We start from the raw sequence: 22076 nt of genomic DNA on the forward strand, positions 1-22076 counted from the left end.
TTGTGCACATGTTTATTTCTGTGGACAAACACGCATGCATTTTTGGACTAACATAGCCACTCAGGCCCCTAATCCCCAATAACATAAAAGATTTAAAAGAACACTATTATTTCCAAGAGGTCAACATGATTCATAATCTATTAGTGCTGGGTCGGTATGTCTTTTCAGTGGCTGTACCCGGCCTGTCCCAGTCTGACATGCTAGCCTGTCAGCTGCCTGGTACTGGGATGACGACTGATAGTTTGATTTGATTGATACACTTTTTCCAAAATGTGTTCAAAGAGGAACTCATCAAATGCAGATTGAATAATTTACTAAATGCCCAATCTAAGCCACAGATGTGTCTTTGTGTTAATGAAACAAGCTGTCTACACAAAGGTGTACTGGATGATATACTGACCCCCTGAAACCTTGTAATGAATAAAGGTTTAACAGCATTTAAGATACAATCTCCCTGCAAGAAAAAGGCATCCCTCTGCTTGGTGTTGAATGGTGAGGTGTTAAGCTTTCCATGGCGACATCTATCTCTCGCCACCACCTTGAGGGCATCTTTTAAGCAGAGGAATTTAGCCATTATGTGGCATTAACCTCATTAGAAAACACTCTTTAGCTGCTCCAAGATAAAATTGATTTACAGCTGCCATTTCCACCACTGCTCTCGATCAATGGTTAAACTATCCCTTTTATGGCCCTGTGCACACTCTCTGCTCTTTTCTCCAGTTTTCTTTAACTGCTCTTTAATTCACGCGCACACACACTCCTGTCCTCGTGCCAGGTACTGTATGCAGTTTTAGAGAATTGGAAGAGGGCTTTTTTTCCATCGCCTCGTGGTCAACTGTCAGGTCAACTACATTTTTTTGAGAGTAGATAAACATGATGGAATCACTGGCAAATTCCTCAAACGAATTAAGCACAGAGTTGCTGTGTTAGTCCTTTTGAGATGTGAGGGTTTCGCCATGATCAGCTTAATTTGTGCGGCTGGTATTAATTGAGGTTATATCTTAACAAAATGTATGAAGCTATAACCTCAGTGTGTTTATCTCTCACTCTTACAGAGGTTGTTATTCACAATTGAGAAATGTAGCTGCTGCGGACACATGGCCATGGGGGGTTCTTGGTTCTTATTATGGCCTGAACTTTCTAGGAACATTGGAGATGAGATTGGAGTCAGGTCAACTTACCTGTTTTGGATACCTATGGGAGTCCTTAGAAGATCATAGATCAGTACCCCATACTTCTCATGAATCGTATATTTTGCATTAGTCTACAACATTTTCAAGTACAGTAGGCTATTAGCATGATCATCAGTAAAAGAGGAAATGGTAATTTAGGCTAAATCTGCTCACGAGATGTTGACGGATGCAGTTAAGAACTACAGAAAAGGATACTAAAGCCTTGTTCAGACTGCCGGCCAAAAACTGGTTCATGGCATATCCAGATAGTATCCAAATTGATTTTAAAATGTAAACAGCACAAATCCACATGAAATGTTAAACAGCCCATATGGAAGACAATACAGAGATAAAGAGTCAGGACAGTGTCTTGTCTGCTCCATGAGTAGACGACCTGACCTGCCTGCAGTCCGAGCACAGCTGAAGTGGATTATGACGTAAGATTTTTTTTTTTTGACACAAAAGTATAAAGGCTCAAAGAGACTGACCAATTGTGAATGTCTACTTTACCACGTTTCCACTCGAGGCTGACAGGTAGGACTGTGCACGGCCAAGCCAAGCAAAAAATTCCCAATCCATGTCGGTGTGGCCAAATGTCAGTTCATGCCCGCCCACCTCTGACAGCTCAGGTTTATGTGGACGTTTAAGCAAAACACGCAACGCTGTATTTCTTTGACAAATCAATATGACCACCATTTCAGCTCTCCTTCCTTCCCTCCCTCCCTCCGTCTTGTGCTCGCTCTTTTCTCATCTCCCTCTGTCTGGGAGAATTGATCCGCAAGGATGGAATGATATCAACCAGCGGATAGAGTGATATGCCCCCGCTCCCTCCTTCCTACCCTCCTTTCACCGCACTTTTGACACATAAATAAAATATGTGGCCTTTTTGTTTCGATTCACTATGGTGTTAGTTTTGAGAAAAGGAATATGGTGCACGGGGCTCACATGGAGCTGTTGGTAGACCAGAGGGAGCTGAGAGTCGGCTGGTTGCCATCACTCACTGTTCACAGGCGCCCTACAAAATCCCCTGAACTTTCCGACACACGCATTTGTTAGAGTGACGCAGTCAGATTCTAAAGAATGGCATTAGAAAATAATGTGAGTGCTAAATTATTCAGGCATTTTTTGCCATAATGCCTCACTTTACAACCACACACAGCTACACACACACTAACTTACACACACACACACACACACACACACACACACACACACACATATATATATATATCCTCCCACTCCCATCTGAATTATGGCACATCCATTTAGTGTCAGTGTCCAAATTTGGCAAAGGAAAGGATGAGAGAAGGTGCTGTGAGAGGAGAAGAGTTCACTGACTGTCATGCTTCTGCATTAGGTTGCCAAACCAGCATCACAATCAACCAACACTTTAATATCAACTGAAATAAATCACGCATGGCTACATGTCTTAGGCACTGCTATTAACAGATAAATGCAACATGTTCATCCGCACCTCGGCTAGATATTCCTGATGTGATGGCTAAGGCATTTCCACAGCTGGACAAGAAATAACTGCTAGGTGAACTAACCTCTCATCCTCGAGGCATGCCAGGGCGTCGGGCCTGCAGGGCTCTCCGCTTCACAATGCTGGAGAGACTTCTCCGACTCTAACTTCTCCTCACACCTTCCTAGACTTCAGTTGCACTTTTGCACTCTCCTCCCCTGCACTGGAAACCCTCAAACATAGGTCAAGCAAAAACGCATACATACCTATATTACATTACAACTTAGGCTATGTCCAATACACATCTTCATGTGTGGACACTGAAGAGAAGAATGACGGAAGAGATAAGAGACAGACAGGCTCGGATGTAAAGATAGACGGAGTAACCTTACTACGACGGATCACTGATGGGATTAAATAGGAATTATCTGTTCATATGCCCATGCAGGCCCTCTGTACATCCATGTACAACAGACGCCCCAGCCAACTGCTGTCTGTGTGTGTGTCATTATAATGATCATCCTCATCATCATGGTGCTCGTCATCATCACCGTACACAGATTGCATCATACTGTGGATAACTCTAACCTGCTGCACAGGCCCATCAGACAGTCCTCCTCTTTTCTCTCCCCCTTCCCTCCTTCCTTCCTTCCTTCCTTTCTCCTCCACTAGAGTTTCACCCATTAATGCAAGACTACAGTTACAAATAAATATCTAAATATCCCCCCCCCCCACACACACACACACACATACACACACACACACACACACAGACCGACCCTTCCCTCCCTCACTTCCCCTTCCCTGAAAGCCCTTAGTCACCTCAGACGGTGGGTGGGGGTAGTTTCTTAGACAGCGTGATAGTGTGCTTAGCCCCGTTAAGCCAGCTTCAGCTTCAGCTCCGCTTCTGGTCGCCACTGATCAGGGAGCCCTGGGAGAGAGAGACAGACAGAGGGAAGGAGAGAGAGAGAGGGAGAAGATAAGGAAAATGCTGAGTTCACCGCCACCACTGCCCCCCTTCCCTTTGCCTCCCTCCCTCCACCCCCCTTGCTTCGAGCATCCCCTCCTCGGGAAGGGGTTTCCCCCCTGGAAAGAGGAGGGGAAGGTGAATCGACTGCTGCACCGCTGCACTGCGATTACCTTCATTCTCCTCTTCCTCCTGTTCATCCACCTGCTTTTCTTCTACCTTCTCTTCAAGCCTTTAAACGTTTCATTAACTTTTTTGGTGTATATATTTTCTGCTGTTTTAGGTGTATAATATTCAACTAGCAGTCAGTTACTCTGAAACGTAAACCTCCACATCTAAATTGTGAGATTTTTTTATAGTGTTGCAGTACTCGAGACCGGTCTTGTCCTTGCAACCGGTCACGAGACTGCTTTTTAAAGCTCTTGGTCTTGTCTAGGTCCCACACGTACGCTGCATATAGGGCAATAAAGGAGGGGAATGAAGCAGCATCTTCATTTCTTATCTGTGTGTGTTTTTATGGGGTGTTGGGATCTTAAAGATCAATTCGAGGAGAGCCTATGGTTTGCATTTTTCCATTACATATTGTAAGTCTGTCATGTGAGTCTGGGACTTGTAGTGGTATGGTCTTAGTCTTGGATTGTTCTCAACCCTCCAAAGTCATGGTCCTGTCATAAAAAACCTATCATGTTATTAATGCTCTATCGATGTTTCCTTTTTTTTAATTTACTATTGCAGGCCGTAGAGGCTAGCAATATGATTGATATCAACCATACAGTATCTGTGATACTTATTCATATATTCTAATATGGCAAATGTATACAAAAAAAAAGAAAAAAAACATAAAAATCCTACTACCAACGGAGATGTTTGCAGGCCTGTTATTTTCATATACAGGTCAATAATAACAGAAGCAAAGTTTATTTTATTTGTATCGTCCAAAATCGCAAGCCACAATTTTGCCTCTAAGTCTTTTCCACTCTAACAGTGCATCCTCTATCCATTAAGATGAGGTGAAACAACCTTTGCCAACATCACTGACAAAAAAAGAAGAAACCATGACATGCAAAAGAAGCTTTAATTATGGAATAGGAAAAAAAAAAAAAAAGATAGAAAATGTCACTATAAAGAAACCAAGTCAAACAAACTTCAAAACACAAAGCATTATGTGTTAATTAAGAATAAACACAATGTTTATGACAATGTTATCTGTGGCCATATTCTTGCTAAAATACAAAGCTTTGTGGCTTTCCCCTCACAGCAAGTCGTTTAAGACATCCGAACTCCCCGTGCACATTAAGGCATTAAAGAAAAACAGAAAAATCTACAGCTCCTGCTTAGATCTGCAGCTACATATTTCATGGAGTAGATATCCAGGTCATTAAGCAACATTCTGACACCTCTGTTATTTACTACCCCAACCGGTTTCCCACCTCGTTTAATCAGACTTTACCAAAACCCGCTGACTCAGAGAGAAACCTTCTTTCTTTCTCTGCGCTCTGTTTATGTTTATCTCCTCAGCTCCATTCTCGCTCTGCTTTGCTCTCTTTCTCTTTGCTTACTTACTCATATTTTCCAAAACGTCTATTTCACATGTGTCTGGGGTTCGGAGGGGCTGAGCCACAGAAAAATCACAAAAGAACAAATAAAGTGAAGTAAAGCAGAGCGTTTTCCGCCAAACATGAAAGACTGCAGCTATCAAAGGCAGAGAGGTCTCAGCTGTGTGCTGTACTGTGGCAGCCGGATGCCGCTCAGTGTAACTTACATTATCTCACCGGTCAGGTGCTAAATGTGTAACTTTGTGATTTTGACGTGTTCTACCAAAGGAACCATCACAACCCCGCATCTCCTCATCCATCAGAGGGTGATATTTAAAACATCCAAAGTGGAGCACGCCGTTTTTTGCCTTAGAAGTGGTTTACCTTCGATTTTCTCTGCTGGGAAAGGATCACTTGAGACAGGAGGGGGAGGCGGATTGAAGTGAATAAGATGTGGCTCAATACAAGTTATCTTTAATGGAAGGATCCTGGATGGAGGGATTCAAGGAAAAAAAATGAAGGGGGAAAAAAAAGCAGAGAGGGGGAAAAAAACATGGATGTAAAGTGTTGACAGCTGTGTTTGGTGCGGTCAGACTCTGGGGTCAGGTACTGAGGAACACACACACAAACAAATGTTCAAACGGCACACATATATTAGCTGTCCCCTGCTAAATGGAAGCTGGATGTAATATTGTTCTTGTCACGACGGCCATCTGATGTCAATTTCACACGGCGACGGGACCCACCACAAGCTGCTCCGTGCACCACTCGTCCCGGGACCGAGCAACACCGACACATATACAAAAGGTGTATTAAAGCTACGCACTCATGTCTACTCTTTTTTCCATCTATCCCCCCCAGTGTCTCTGTCTAACCCTCCCTCCTCACATAGACACACACACACACACACACACACACACACACACTGGGATAAGTCATGAGGAAATGGATGCCCATGTTTTGTGGGACCACCTGTTCATCCTGGATACAAGTCTAAGAACCCAGTAAGGGTTAACCCTCTTTGTGGGAGGGAGCCAGGATTGTGTGTGTGTGTGTGTGTGTGTGTGTGTGTGTGTGTGTGTGTGTGTGTGTGTGTGCACACAACTTCATACATACATGCATGTGTGTGCACGTGTGTGTGTGTGTATATGTGTGTGTGTGTGTGTGTGTGTGTATGTGTGTGTTTGAGGGTTGGCACCGCCCCGTCTGAAACGTGCCCCATGAGTGGCAGACTGGCTCAGGCTGTCCGGCTGGGAGGGAACAGAGCCCATTGCTGGACCACCTCCCCGGCACACACACACACACACACACACACTCGTGCCACGAGCACACACACACACACACACACAGACACACAGACATACACCTAATCCTATGCACATTCCATGGGGAGAATCTTCCCTCTCCATCACCCAGTCCAAACTACCTGCTTTCAAATATAACAAATATGAAAGAAAGACAAAAGAAATACATGAATTTATTTATGATATGGGCTTTGGACAGTCAACTAGTTAAATTAATATTAAAATCAGTGATTGTGGACTAAAATTGTGATAATTATAAGATTCACTTAAATATCAATCAAAATGTATGCATTTCTCACGAAAAAATGTTTTTAAAAAAGTGTAAAATAAGGAATTTCCTTATGAAAATTAAATAAATGTAGGCTTATATAAGCCGTTTGAGTTTGCCGAGATAAACTTATAACAAGATCATACTTTGCTAAAACTGTTCTCACCCTCAACAATGTGGCCATGCGTGAGGACCACACACTCCCAACACACCGACCTGCAGACACACAAATGCATCCGTACAAACCACTTTGAATCATGGCACCTCTCATCATTCTCATGCCCACCCCCCCTCCTCCCTCCCCAACAAATAATCACCTCCTGGGAGGCAACGAGATGGAGGGGAAAAAAAAACAGCAATCTTGTCTTTCAAACGAAAAGGGGAAAAAATATTTTAAGGGGCAATGAATTTCGTGGAGCTGAATAGGATGTTGGTACATGTTTTACTAAAGGAAATATAATGGCAGACTATTATTAGATCACATTAATCATGAGTGCGCCAAAGGCAGTGACAGCCGCGCTGAAAAGGATTGAAAACGCTGGTAATGGATATAAATTACCCATTGTGTGATAAAAGGATTTTTTCTTCACTAAGAAGGTAAAAAGGAATAAAAACACTGAGAGAGCCACTAAATGCTGTGTGTACATATTTGCATGTGTATATGTGTATGAACGTGTGAGTGTCCTGCCGCCTGTGTGTGTGTAGCATGTAATAATACAGGGTTATCAGTGCAGGATTAAAATTTTAAGGGAATCAGATAGTGACAGTGAGGCCTCGCATTAAAGGCACCGGCGACAGAAAAGAGGGAAGGATTAAAAACAGATTAAATTGGTTTGTAGTGACGGAGATGAAAGGAAGGAGGAAGAGAGGGGGGAAGGAGAGTGTGTTTTGACAGAGGTCTGTCGGGCTTTTGGCACGGTGATAATGAGTCACATCTCCCATGCACTGTTATTTATCGCCGACTTGGCTCACAAACAAAAGATCAATAATTTTGAGCAAATCTAATGTTGTCCTCGCCGCTAATGTGCTCGTCCATCACATCTGCCATCTCCACCAAGGAGATGGACTGATTCCCTGTTTATTTGGAGATCAAATGCAATTATATCACATGGCTCTAATAACAGAGGAAACCCCCCCCCCCCCCCCCCCCCCACGTGAATATGTGTGGCGCCTTTGGATCACGCCCATGCATATGTATATTTAGATATATAGACAAGCACAAAGGTGTCACGTATGTGTAAATGATAATATATGTATCGAATGGGCGATGAGTTGCCGCACCATTTTTCTGCATCAATCTTCATTTTCTCCTCAGACCTTGCCTTTGAAATATGAAGTGTGTCAACGGCCCGTCCCCCCGCAACACAGGAGGCACACAAACATCCGTCAAAGCAACACACCCGATGTTCAGCAGTTAGCCCTGCAGCACAGACAGATGAGAAGACAGCAGATACTTCACTGACAACTAGCCCTGGGTGAGACACTTTCCAGCCACCTGAACTCAATCAGGCCCCAGTGGAGGCAGCATTTGGGTATTTCATTTCATCTCCATCCCCTTACTCACTTGAGGTACGTTTGATTTATCTCACGCGCATGAGCGTAGATCGCATTTTGAATCTAACGTCACATTCGTTGTGGTTATCTACATGGCAGCTGCTTGTCTCGGTTCTTTTCAACATGGTGGAGCGTCTGAGCAAACAACAGATACAAGGACCATCGGATCAGATCAGGTTCGAGCCACTGTATCCACAGGCTGCATCTGGTACCGGTGTGTTGGTGTCATTCCTACATTCATCATAATACATTTTAGTCCACCGCCATTTTAACTGCCCAAGACATACTTACAAGAATACTTGGTCAGGCTTAGGAAAACATGGTTTGGTTGGAAATATACCCCGTCACAACATCAAGCGCGTGTTTCAGCTATGGCATTATAAAAACCTGATTGGTCAGATGAAATGATGGTCCTGGAGCAACAATAAGTATGCACCAACACCAACAGGGTGATATCAGATTGTGTGTATCCATAGTGTACATGAAGTGAACCCACTACCAGGTTTCTGATATCTGTTGGCTTGTGTACATAAATCATGTGGGACCCTCTCTATCATCCTTGGCACACCACAATCAAGACACCCCAGCGCTATGACAGTAAAGCCAGTGGCAGGTGTAAGGCACTAAGCTCCTTCCCTTTCTCCCTGGGTGAGGTGTGAGGAGCAAAACAATGACAGACAAAGGTCACCTGGCCCATAACAACCCACCTGCTGAGGTGTCGACCTGCCGAACGCACCCCTGAGGCAAGAGGAAGAAAGGAAGGAAGAAAGGGACGACAGGAAGAAGGAGAAGATGAACGAGTCGGCAAGCAAAGATTGAAGTACCAATCAAGAGGATAACAAATATCATCCAAGAGAAATTGTGCGAGTGTGATATCATGGATAATCAGAAAGTCCTATTAGCTTTGGAACCTCTTCCAAAGTGACATCAGGAAGGGTTTTTCCAGCGATTCCCAATTTCAACAAACCATGGAAGAGCGCTTCAAGTAACGCGTTGATTCATTCATGATGTATTCATATCAGTTTTGATTCATTTCGTAATTTTGTTTATCATTCAATTAATACATTAATTGTTTAGTCAAGAAAATGCTGGAAAATAATAACGGGTGCAAATTTAAATTCCCGCCCAAGGTGATTGATATTTAAAATGCTTTTTCTTTCATCATTTTTGTTTCTAAATATTCTCTGTAAAATGTATTTGCCTTATGTAAACTACTTCGATTTGTCCTCAAGTCAATCGGTTATCTCTGTAAACTCTTCAGTTATTCCTTTAGCACTACAACAAATGCTGTCAATGATGGTCAAATTTTTTGGTGTGTCCTGCATTAGCACAGGTTTTCAACAAGCTGTTATATCAAAATCTGCCATTTGGAAAGTGCAAGAAAGGCAGCTCCCAGTGTATCAGGTCAGGACCTTGGCACGTGAAATAATAAAGCCTTGACATAAGGCAGAGAGCGGGGAGGCACACCACGACCCAGTGCAACCCAAGGCACCTCCTAACTGCACCTAATTCTCTCTCTCACTGTGTCTTTCTTCCCCACTGTTAACATACCCAGACACCTACAACCATGGCAGACTTCCTACTTGTTCCGGGCAGTGTCAGGGCATAGCTAAAGGTCAACATTCCTGGAAGCTGTGAAGAAGTTAACAACAATGTGGTGTTTTATCTTACACTACGCAGTTTTAAACAATGTTTTTTTTTAAGCAATCAACGAAGAATCGGTACGCGTCAAACAGTCAACCTTACCGGAAACAGTGTCAAGTGCTGTTTTTCAAGGAGCAGACCATGAGGAAATCAGGGAGGGGCTGTTATAAATAGCCCACAAATGCATGCAGGGATCGTCACCTAAACTGTTTTTTCCTTCCCCTGTTTAATTGACATCCGTATGTCAGTGGTAAAAATGCAAATATACAGAGACAAACATGGTGTTAATGACACAGCTGCATACACTCATCAGTTCTCTGGAACACGAGTGACACGGGTTTGCACGAACACACATAATAACAGGTCAATGTCTCTGATTCACCCAAAGTCTTGTGAAAAGATGCCGTAGAGTCAACATCGAGACACATTTTACACATGCTCATCTTGATCCGTCTGTTGAAATATATTTGCACCTACAGAGGAAACACGTCAGAGCTGTAAAAGTTAGGTCTGTCTTAGCTGATTATGCAAAAAGTCACTAGTGAAGAATGATTCAAAGGATCACTGTCATGACAGCCTCCTATATTGTTGTAATCATTACTGCCACTGACAGCATCACTATCATCATCAACACCGTCATTAGTAATCATCAAGCCCATCAGAAGCCATATTTTTTTTTTTTTTACAATAAGTGTGACATGGGCAGTCAGTGGATGGTGATGATGAGGTGTTAGGATACGTTCACACCAACACTGTCTTCAGCAGTTTAGTTGAGCTCATGAGCACGAAGAACTTCGGTTCATCATTTGCATATAGTGAGAAGAGATGCACAACCAAAATCTTTCGGGTCCTTAACCATACTGAAGTTGCATGCACAGGTACCTCAGAGGGTGCGAAACAATGAGGGGGCTTGTAAAAGCATCCAATAATGATGTTTCAGTCTGGTGAAATGTTTTTTAAATGAACTGGTAGGATGAGAGATAAAGAAAAAAGAAAAAAAAACTCAAGTTGCCAGGGTAGAATGTTTGCGCCTAACATTTTTGCAAACTACAGTTTGTACATTACATTTTAGGGGATTTAGCAGATGCTTTTGTCCAAAGAGACTAACAGTAGTTCATACATACATTCATACACTGATGGTAGTGGCTGACATGCAAGGTGCTGCGCAGCACATCAGAAACAGTTTGGGTTCAGTATCTTGCCCAAGGACACTCTGACATGCAGACTAGGGGAATCGAACCAGTATCCTTCCAATAACAAGACACTGGCTTAACCCCTGAGCCACAGCTGCCAAGCTCATCTAAAATATCTGTAGTTTGCTTATACATATTTATTAACCTGCACACTGGTTAAAGTCTGTGTTTCAGCATTTGTAGGTGTGAAATTTTTTGATATATTAAAGGCGGCCTCGAGCAACTTCCATCAGTGTTTGTGGAGACCAAAACATGTATTTTAAGCCAAAACATGATCTTTTTCTAACCCTAACCTTTTTTTCTGCCTAAACCTAACCAGACCATAAGTGTTGTGACAAGAGAAACAAGAAATGTTTCAACATATCCATGGTTTGCAGGTTGGGCTGCCTATAGACCTGCGCTTTCTAACTGTTATCTCATCAACATAGTTCAAAATAAAGAAAAGGATCTGCAGATGTGTTAGCACCTTCACATAAAAGATGACCAAAAGGAGCTCTCACCGAAGTCTTGATCATTTTTGTCATGGTCAATATGAACGGTGCGGTAAGTTTTGAACTTTGAGCAGTTATCACTGGAAAATGACAGAAATCTTTATCGTCTATGTGAAAGAGCAGAAAATGTGGTAAATCACATTTTTTTTTCGCCTTGCCTCCCTCAGTAGCAGCATTTAGTGGAGAGGAAATCCTCTGACACATATAATCTACTTCAGACTGACATCAGCCAGTGTTGCTATCGATGCATCCCTATCTCGCTGCGCAGACTGCGTACATGAAGCAGTCTGTGAGCCAGGCTAGACTGACACCACAACAGCAGCCTTTGGTTCCCAGCACCTAACGCTCCGCTTGCAGCCCGAATATCGCCTGTGGGATTTCACCGCACTAAAGAGTCATGTCAAAGACCTTGACAACGCGTGACGTCTCCCTCAGCCACTGCTGTCATGTTCCGTCTGCTTCTCACCCACTCCCCCTTTTTTCCCTCTCCAAGCCTCTCTTCACTCTGGTTTGAGCAGGAGACTTTCTCCCTGAGCATTTTAAGTTGTCATTTTTTTAAACACACATATCAAAGCTGGGAGAAAAGAAGGTGGGGGGGAGACAGATGTTTCTCTTATGCCTTTCTACTACAGTACAATGAAGCTTTGGAGAGGGAAAAGAGAGAGGAGTGAAAAGACATTTGCAGAGATCTTTCTGCAATCCACATCCTTTCTTCTGACGACTGGCAATATATCATTTGTATTGATGCAATATTAAATTTCAATATCGCATGTCAAAAGGTACAAAATGATAGATCATAGCCTAACTAAATGAATTATTAAAGGGCTACGCCGTCTGCGCTATCGGCTTCTCTTACAATCAGCTGTGTCAGAAGAGTGCAGTTGGTGATACTGGCAGCATTTCAAAGCTTTGTCGTTTTTCTTTCCAGCCGCATCCCGGCTTTCTTAATCTAGCTTTCTGTCACTTATTAATGTTCCCAAGGAACTAAAAACCACAGATCTTTCCCTCCCAATAATCATAGGCTTAACTCAGGTCCTTTTATTTCTTCTTCAAAAAAAAAAAAAATCTTCATAAAAAAAAAAAAAAGTCATAATTAAATATTGAATATTGAACAGAAGATAAGGATAAGAAAATACGTCCGGCTCTGTTAGATATGTTAAGAGCAGAGAAGAGGGGAGAACGCAGCCCTGGTTGAGGCAGTGACTCATTCTGTGTGATATGATTTATGTGCTCTTTATGTGCTCTGCGACCCTGTAAGTTTATCTCTATATTCCCTGTCTGATAGAGTGACTCCTTGCTTGTCTCAATGCATCACCAAAATAACACTGTGTACTGGACTCGACGGTTGATTCTTATTTACAACCCAAGTCAAAGGTTGCATCAAGAACCCGAGGAAAAGAGAAGGGAAGAGAAGAGAAATGACGCGAGAAAAACAGAGTTGAAGAGACGCTTTCCTTCATAAAGGAAGTTAATTTAACAAGCATTCACTTTCTGAGCCTGAAAATGAATTATCCTAATTAAAATGGTTACTGTTCTTGATATCGTGATTTTCAGACATTCTCCCACCCTGTTTCCCAAAAGCATCTTAATGCTAAAATGAATGTAAAATCCGTCTTATGAACCATCTTAAGCTGCGGAGGTATTTCCCAAAAGCAATGTAACTGTGGATACTCTAAGAAATGATCGTAACCACTCCGAGGAGGCGAGGAGCATCTGAAGCACCAGCTCCTGCAAGATGAGTCAAAAACTGCATGTTTTAATTCTTCATTGTTTCACTTTTTAAGTCCATACTTTTACCGTGAGCACATGCATGACGTTCTTAAGTGGCGTTTGACGTAAAATGAGTGCTAACATTTGAATAAGAAAATATGAAAACACACATGGTCAACAATCTACTCGTTGCTTTCTCTTTGAGACTTACAGGAAGTGCCACCGCCTTATTTTAGTTTTGTTATAAGCTCAGGACGATTTATTGCCGCGAGCAGCGGCTAACTCATGGTTACTTTCCTGAATGCTTTGTTTGCATACCGCACAGTTCCAAGTATGAATTATCCCTTGTATCGTTGATAACAATTACACTTTGTTACATATGCATTTTTAAAGCTATATCACAACTTAGTGTTACATATGCAAAGTCATTTTACAGTGTACCACAAAAGAAACAACAATATCCCAGTGTACACCAGAATATGATTGACACTAGTTTATTAACAATTACATTAAAAACAACAAGGCGTCGTCAGATTTGCTTGCTTATCTTTCGGTTTTACACTTCAGTGTATTCGGTGTCATCTTCAGCATCACAGACAGTTAATGATAAGAAGCTCTTGGCAGCGTGCACCTGCACTCCTTTATTAAGACATTTCACTGCCTTCACAACATCAATATCAGGAACTAGGGCCCTGGTCTCTGTTTGTGGCCGTTTATTGTAAAAAAAAAAGAGAATTTGACTCAGCGATATCGAACAACATTTAGAGGCACAACAAGGTATTTTTTCCTTTAAATTGTATTGTTCTCTTTTGAATGCAATCCCTGATTTTGTAGATCACAAAGAGTTTTACACAAAAAGCAGGTTGCTGTGAGGTTGAACTTTCGAACAATGTTTAGTTTATATATAGTACATTTTGAAGTTATTCATTTAAAAAAAAAAAAAAAATCTAAATTTCTCAGTTTTAAAAGGAGGTTTAAAATCATATGAAAAAAAGGGCCTATCCAACCTTCTCAACCGGCAATGTTATTCAATAATGGTGAACGTTTTTAACATAACATAGGAATACACCACGAAGTCAGTCAGCAAAGTGGTGCCATACACACTTTTAGATTTATATGAAGTATGTTAATATTAGCTCGGATTAGCAACCGTCAGGTGCTCGTCACACAAGACAACGTAAGGATGTTGCTGCAACATTGATATGGGCAAGGGTTCAATTTAGTTCTTGAGGGAATAGTTCAACATTTTGAGAAATAAGATTATTTGCTTGGTAAGAGTTAGATTAGATGATTGATACCACTCTCGTGCCTGTATGCTAAATATAACACTGGAGCCAGTAGATGGCTGGACTTTGCTGAACATTTAGAGTCAGATCAGTCTAACTGACATGTAAATCGCAATAAAATGAGACCTGTATCGCTGTACATATATATCACAGGACAGAGATGCAGCTCCAACTGCAGCATCATTCTTAGTATATTGCTGTTGTGGGCTTTAATCCTAAAGAGTCGGTTCCTGACAGAAGTTACTCGATTGAAGTATACACAGAGCAGAAGGGCCTAACTATATTCTTATCCCTGTGTGCTTGTGTCCTGTGCGAGTGTTAATTCTCCCATGCATGTGTCATGTCCTGGATCCCTGACCCCCCCTGAGGTTATAATTGCAGGGTCCAGATTGCCGGGGCTGGTTAGGGCCTGGTGACCCCCATGAGAAGTCACAGCCTCCATTTAGCTTCCAGATCCCATGCAAACGAACACAGGGCCCCCGTGTTAGCGTGCTAGCACTGGCTGGCAAAAATTCAATTTTCATCCCCCTTTTGTATCCAAGCCTGCTGTCTTGCCCTAACGATGCTCCCCTCAACTCCCCCCACACTCCCCTTCTCTAGCCTTCTCCCTTCAACAACAGAACACAGTGGAGTCGTTAGGACCCTCTCTTCATTACTTCAAAAAACCAATCATTAGACACCAGAGTATATACGTAATTAGAAAATCACTTCCTTTGCAATCCCGGCTAAGTAGTTTACATACTGTAATTACAGGGACAAAATCAATTTTTAATCATTTCACTGATTGGGCTCATCAGCTCAGTAGGAACATTGTATCCTGCTTGTTGTGCGAAAGCAACATCTGGGCTAAAACAATTACCCTTTTGTGTTCCAGAGCGGCTCTGAAAATGCCTTGCTGTCACTTCCCCATGTCGTGGACGCTCTCTTTCTATCTCTATCCGTCTCCAGACGCCTTTTTCCCTTCGCCTCAGTCTGTTCTGTCTTTCTGCCTTTTCCCTTTCTTTTTCTCTCCCTCCCTCTCTTCTTCTCTCCCTTTCTCTTTCACTCCCTGCCCTTGACTTGGACATGAAGGATCACATTTAAAGCTTTATAAATCAATACGCTATAATAAGCTGCTCTTGACAGAGAGGGAGAGAAAGGAGGGGGGAAAAAACAACATATTGCTTTTTTAACACCTCTTGTGTTTTTGTTTTTTTATCAAGCCCCTGTTGTTATTGTCATCAATGTGTTTTGTTTTTTTTTTTTGTTTTTTTTACATTGTTGCCTTTTGGAAAACAGATTGAGTTTGGCCCTGCAGAAATATCACCTTATTACCATGTTTTCTGTACTGTGTGCGAAAAGGGAAAAAAACATGACAATGTTGATAACAGTTTAAACCAACATGTAAAGGCAGATGATGTCTTCTTCTTGAAGTGAGACATTAATACATAACCCAACTTCAACCTGCGTCTTCCCTCCCGGTATGTTTCACCCTTCACTGGCTAATAAAATGCTTTGTATTCTTGTCTGAGAGACGCCCGATCGATCCACATTAGTCTGAACTCCCTCTCTTTCACTTTGAAAACTCAGGAAATCAGATTTCAGAGGGGGAGAAGAAGAAAAAAAATCGGTTAATGCATTGATCACTTTGGCTGTATGCAAATCACATTTGCCTCTATTTTTTGCTGATCAATAGCATTAATTAACGGCTTCGTTTTAACGGCACCCCACAATCCCGTTAGACACCACTGTCGACCTCAGAAATCATTCCACCACCACCCCACCACCACCACCCCTCCTTCAGTAGCCATGGAAATGAACGGCGCGTGGCAGGGGCCATAAATCAGGAAATCCAATTTGACCATGAGCTCCAGTACTAACAGTAAAATAGGAGCGCTAACACAGCACACAGGTAGGTCATCCCATATTGGGCATAATATTATTTATGAAAAGAAAGTTTACATGGGCTGTTTTTTTTGCACCCTTTTCAAAATAATTTGCTTTGTTCCTCTAACAATTTTACACATGAAATTCATATTCAATTTGGTTTCTGAGTCCAGTTTAGAGTGCTATAAAGCCTGTGAACACAGCAAGCCAGTCACCAGAATACATGTACTGAATGTACCACATATATTTTGAAACTTTTGCACTACTCAAGTTTTAGTTATAAATGTTAGGTTGTGACAACTGTACTTAATGGTTAGGTTTAGGCACAAACAGGCCTTGCTTAGGGTTTCGGAAAAGATTGGGTTTTGGCTTGAAATACCTGTTTTGGTTGCCGCAAACAAAACTGTCCCTTTTTTTCTTTTAGTCCTGTTGAACATTTTGATAAATTAAGTTGGGTTTGATGATTTTTCTCAGTGGACATCATCGTTTTAACTTTATTTAACACTAGTGCAACGCCAGCTGAGATCGAACTACTGTTTAACATAATGAGTGTGTGTGGGGATGGTGTGGGGTGGTGGGGGCTGCTGGTGCTAACCAGCCTAGCTGCCGCTGCCAGGGATGCTAGTGTGTGGGATTAATAATGGACGCTTTTTGAAATTATTATTATTCCCAAAATGCTCTTTTGTGATTTGCTTTGAAGGCCGTGCATGTGTGTGGGTGAGTGGGTTGGGGGGGGGTGTTAAGTGAGTAGGGGTGAGGTGGTTGGTGAGGGGGGTTCGAGGGGGGGCTTGCTTGCTCATTTGGAGAGCTTTTCCAATTATACAATTAGTCAGGAATGTAGGCCAGCGGCCTTGGTGCTCCTCCTGCTCCCCGACCCTGGATAGCAAGTGCCCTCATCTCACTTTGTATTTATCTCTCTCTTTCTCACTTGTCAAGAAATACATAGAAATACATAATTAGACATAGAGTTGGAAAAGAAAAACAAAACGGGAGTAATATGCAAATGTAGGCATGAAGTGAAAGTGGCACCAGCTTACAGTCCAGGAGGTGGATGAAGCAGCCGGTGTCCCAGAGGAGCAAAGCTAACGAGCGCTGACCTTCTTTGTGAATTGGGTTGCGTGTGAACGACCATGGCAGCGCACTGTGGTGTTAATAGATAAAGTCATGGGGTTTGGGCTCTCTGGTTAAATACTGTTTGTTGCATTGAAGGGCTTTTTTTGCAAACCCCACCACCAACAACCACCATGCCCCAAACCCAACCACTTTGGGAAGATGAGTGTGCGATAGCTGGTTTGGGATTGAACACACACACACACACACACACACACACACAAGGCTGACTACTTTTGATTCCTTTTCTTTTCTGGGATGGAGTGATATTATAAATTGATTTATGATGAAGGACAAATTGTTTTATAATTTGGCCCTTTCTGATTGTCCCCTCACTCTTTGCCTGCCTGCTACCGAGTGTGCTGCACTGGGTCTAATATGAAGCAACAACAACAGCCAAATGCCATCTGTTGGCATGCGGATTTTCTGTAATCTCTCTTTACTGATTACAACAATGACTACACGAACCTCTTAAATAATTATCCCACAATGTAAAAAAATAGAAATAAAAAAAGCTAAATAATTATAATCATTAACTCCCACCAAGTCTGCCACTCCTCCAGCAAATGAAGGCTGTCAGAGAGAGAGACAGAGATAAAGAGAGACACAGAGTGAGAGAGAGAGAGAGTTTTTCTTCTGCTGTGATGCCAATCATGTCTTATTTATACCAGCGGGGTAGAGTAGCGCACAACAGTGACAATCTTAACCAACAACACTGAAGAGGAAACTGTGGGAAAATTGACCCCTCTCCACCCACCACCCCTGCACCTTATGTTGTTCTTTTTACATCTTCTCGGAGGGAAGAAAAAAAAAAACAGCCTACAATGGAGTGTAGGTTACAATTTGTAGTTTGTTTGAAATCAAGCTGATATTTCCAGCAGTGTAATTGATGTCAGGTTTTGGTGTGAAAAAAAAAAAAAGGAAATATGTCTGTCTCGACCAGAGAAACAGTCCAAAATGCATGGCAGCCAGAAAGAAAGCTGTGTTTGAGTGAAAGCAGTGATCATGAAAAACACCACTCCATTCTTCACAAATTAGCTGACTACCGACCTACACTACTAATATATGGACATAAATGTGAGAAGCAAAAAGGTTCACACCCTTTCCTTAGGGGGCATTAAAAGGCAACCTGGGACATGTTGGAAATCACCACAGAGAATTGGAAGCCAGGCTTTGGCTGTGTTGGTACACAAAAAAGTATTTTACACTTTATAATTAAAAGCCCAAACAAAATAAACATTATTTAAAGGTTCACTATGTAGTTAGGGGGAAGGCATTCTTTATCAGAAAAGAAAAATCGTCATTGACTGATAATCTTTTTTGTACCTTAATAGGCTAAGTAAAGAAACTCTTTAGTCACTTTTCGTGACTGAATAAACAAAGTGACCATAAAGGACAACACATGTTTATTTGGCAGGGCCCGCCACCTTTCAAACTTCAAGCAGTGTTTTGTGACCTTATTTTCCTCTGAGAACAATAACCAGCTGCTTATAGTTAAGTAAGAGTCGTAATAACACAATATATAATGACTCTGTTACAAGTCAAAGGCCGACAATCTGAATTTTAGTTTACACAAAATAGTTATTTTCAAAAAATCTAGGCCTATAATAGTTTGTCTACATTATGCAGCAGAATGACCCATGTCAGTGTTATCTGAGATTAAATTAATTAATTCATTATTGTTGCTGATCTGTTATGGTGTGAGCAACAATTTTTGAGAACATTCAAAGTAACTAATAACTATATCTATCACCACCAAAATTAAAAGTTAAATTGAATTAAGTAGCATAGAATGGCAATATCGGGTACATGACAGGTACAGTCATTTATCAAATGTATTTAGATTTGACTTCAGACCTCTGCTATAGATACACATCCAGTGGAAGCAACAGCCGGTTCCCTTTGATTCAGCGGCGGCTTGGTCGTGTGTGTCTGTTAATGCTCAACCATGTGTGTATGTGTGAGCAGGTCTGTTTATGAATCCCGTACTATATAAGTCTTCTGCCTGTGCGTGTGTGTGCACGCGCGCGCGTGTGCACGTGTGTGTGTGTGTGTGTGTGTGTGTGTCTGTGTGTGTGCGCGCGCGAGTGTTTGGATGTATGCATCTGTGAGTTTGTGTGTGACCACTTCGTGTGAGAAATGGTGTGAGAATGCATCAAGGGGAGCATGTGTTAGCTCTGCTTCCAATATGAGGGAAATCTGTGGCACATACCTCCGATATGACACAAGCCAAAACGACATGACTCACCCATGCTATATTTGATTAATAAAACTACAGCCGGAGAAATGTGTTTCAAAACAACAGACCATTTCCAAGGCATGGCTTGTCTGGAGACATGTGGAATCATATTATCGTTATTAAGGTAAGAAGACAAAATATCTGTGTGCGGAGCGTGAAACCAGATATGATCCGAAATGACATCATCTGAATGTTACATTGGCAGTTAAATATGTATTCATTTTTTTTTTCATTTGAGTGAGGCACATGTGGATACCGGCTGATCATTCAGACAGGCCATTGTCTCAGCTAGTCCTGCAGAGGACAGCTGCCATATACAGTATGTTTAGTCCCTGCCGCTCCGAATCCTTTAATAAATGTTATAACATGCATTTTCCAGCTTCGAGAGAAAAGGTTTCCATTGATTAGCACTTTGCAAGCAATCAATTTTTACAAACCCGCTTGACCCCCTCATCTCGTTCTCTGTTTCTCAGGAAGCCAACTCTCAGGATGATGACGGTTTATGAATTAAAACAGTATAGAGGAGTGAAAGGCGTAAGAGTACTTATTGGAGAAAGGAAGAAAAGAAGCGGACTGATGTTGGAGGGATGTGTATGAGCAAAGACCAATGTACAGTACCTCGGAACAAGAGAGAGAAAGTCAAATTCCTTGTTGCATGGGCACTGTGACAACAGTGATGATGATGATGATGACGGTGGTGGTGATGGTGATGATGACGATAACACACTGATTACAGACAACCAGGCGGTTGAAGCATTCTAACCCCACAAAGCAGACGTATCCCTCACTTGTACTTGTCATATGATCTACCATCACTCACCAACACACACACATAGACACGTGTACAGTACACACACCATAACAGCCCATCACCGTGAGAGATGGGGTGGCCACGCTCCTCCAGCTCCAGGAATAATGGCTTGCACCTGTTTACCATGTCACCTCTGTTTGTTAATTGTCTCCTTGAGCTACACAGAGAGGAATTGACGGTGTTGTGGCTTTTCGACAGGCGGGTGGGTGTGTGTGTGTAGGGGTGGTGGGATGGTTGCCCATTGGTATCCTTAGTCAATATGTGTTGAAACGACTGGCACCGAATCTCGGAAGTGAGAAAACAAGAACACTAGTGTTTACTTTTTTTTCATGACACACCTGCCAATATTTCTTAAACACATGGGTGAAAAGGACATTATAGTAGTGGAGGGAGTTTTATAATGAAACATATAAAAAATAAAAAATAACCCAAAACATACCCTAATCCTGCTTTCTGTGTCAAAATATCATTATATTCTGGATAATGGTATTTAATTCCTTGGAAGTCACTTGATGTATTGTCGACCGGTACTTTATGTGGCTGGGTCAACTTGTTTCTTTATTTATTGACATATTATGGAAAAAAGATATTAAATGTTTTGTAGTCTCATCTTACACTCAAGACAGCATATATTAATTTCATCGAGCAATAGAAGTATTATAAACCTTTTATGACTTATGCTTGCTCATAGTCTTAACTGGACTTGAGATGATAGGACTGTGTTCAGTGGAGGGATTATAGAAACAAACATAACAGCTGGGTCTGGTAAGGCCAACATTATTATTGTGTTCAGTGTCATAGATTACAGTTCAGAGTAGAAATCTGAAGAAAATCCAGGTGGCTCTGTAGAGCAACAAAGCATCAACAAGACAATTTTACCTAATACCAAATGTATATTTGAAAGTAATCATCTCAAATCTAGACATCCGATATTTGGAGCAAGTAGCTTGTAAAAAATAATGTTGTAAAAGCAAGTAGTCCACAGCTGTTATTTGTTGTTTGATACATTCAATCAACATTTCATCTCATTTTTTGAGGTTGTAGCGACCAGGTGTGAACATAAACTCCACTGAACATTTGAGTTTTATCATAGAATAAATGAGTTACTTGAAAATGGTGAAACGTAAACTGAAACTTCAATATAGGATTCAAACATGAGCCACGTTGAAATGTAGGCATTTTACAATTTCAGCAAACCGTGAACACATTTAAATCTGCATGAAGCATAATAACATTTCTACAATACTTGTCATGTGGTGTTACAGTCAGTTGAGAGGGGCTGCCGAGAAAGAGACTGAATTACTTTTTTTACCAAGACGTTGGGAAATGTTGCAGCTGTGTTTGTGGCACCAAAAGTGGATATTTTAAACAAAATGTTGCGACATTTCCCAGCTGCATTTGTAGCAACAGAACCAGGTATGCTCAAACATGATGTTTTCTGAACCCTATAGCCAAGTAAAT

General features: G+C 41.7%; 1 protein-coding gene across 14 annotated transcripts in view; it reads right to left on the reverse strand.

The window, feature by feature from the left end:
* Positions 1-22076, reverse strand: part of znf536 (zinc finger protein 536) — a 243317-nt gene that overhangs the window by 194074 nt on the left and 27167 nt on the right. For 9 of the 14 annotated variants that reach the window (XM_030413875.1, XM_030413868.1, XM_030413869.1 and 6 more), the window contains one exon: positions 3460-3568. The exons of 3 other annotated variants lie outside the window; for them this stretch is intronic. The gene's annotated coding sequence lies outside the window, so the exon portion shown is untranslated. Of the gene's footprint in view, positions 1-3459; positions 3569-8972; positions 9004-22076 lie in introns of all 14 variants that reach the window. 2 more of the 14 variants (XM_030413876.1, XM_030413877.1) reach the window with 1 other exon arrangement.

The sequence above is a fragment of the Sparus aurata genome, chromosome 4 (genome assembly GCF_900880675.1).
Source record: "Sparus aurata chromosome 4, fSpaAur1.1, whole genome shotgun sequence".
Classification (NCBI taxonomy): domain Eukaryota; kingdom Metazoa; phylum Chordata; class Actinopteri; order Spariformes; family Sparidae; genus Sparus; species Sparus aurata.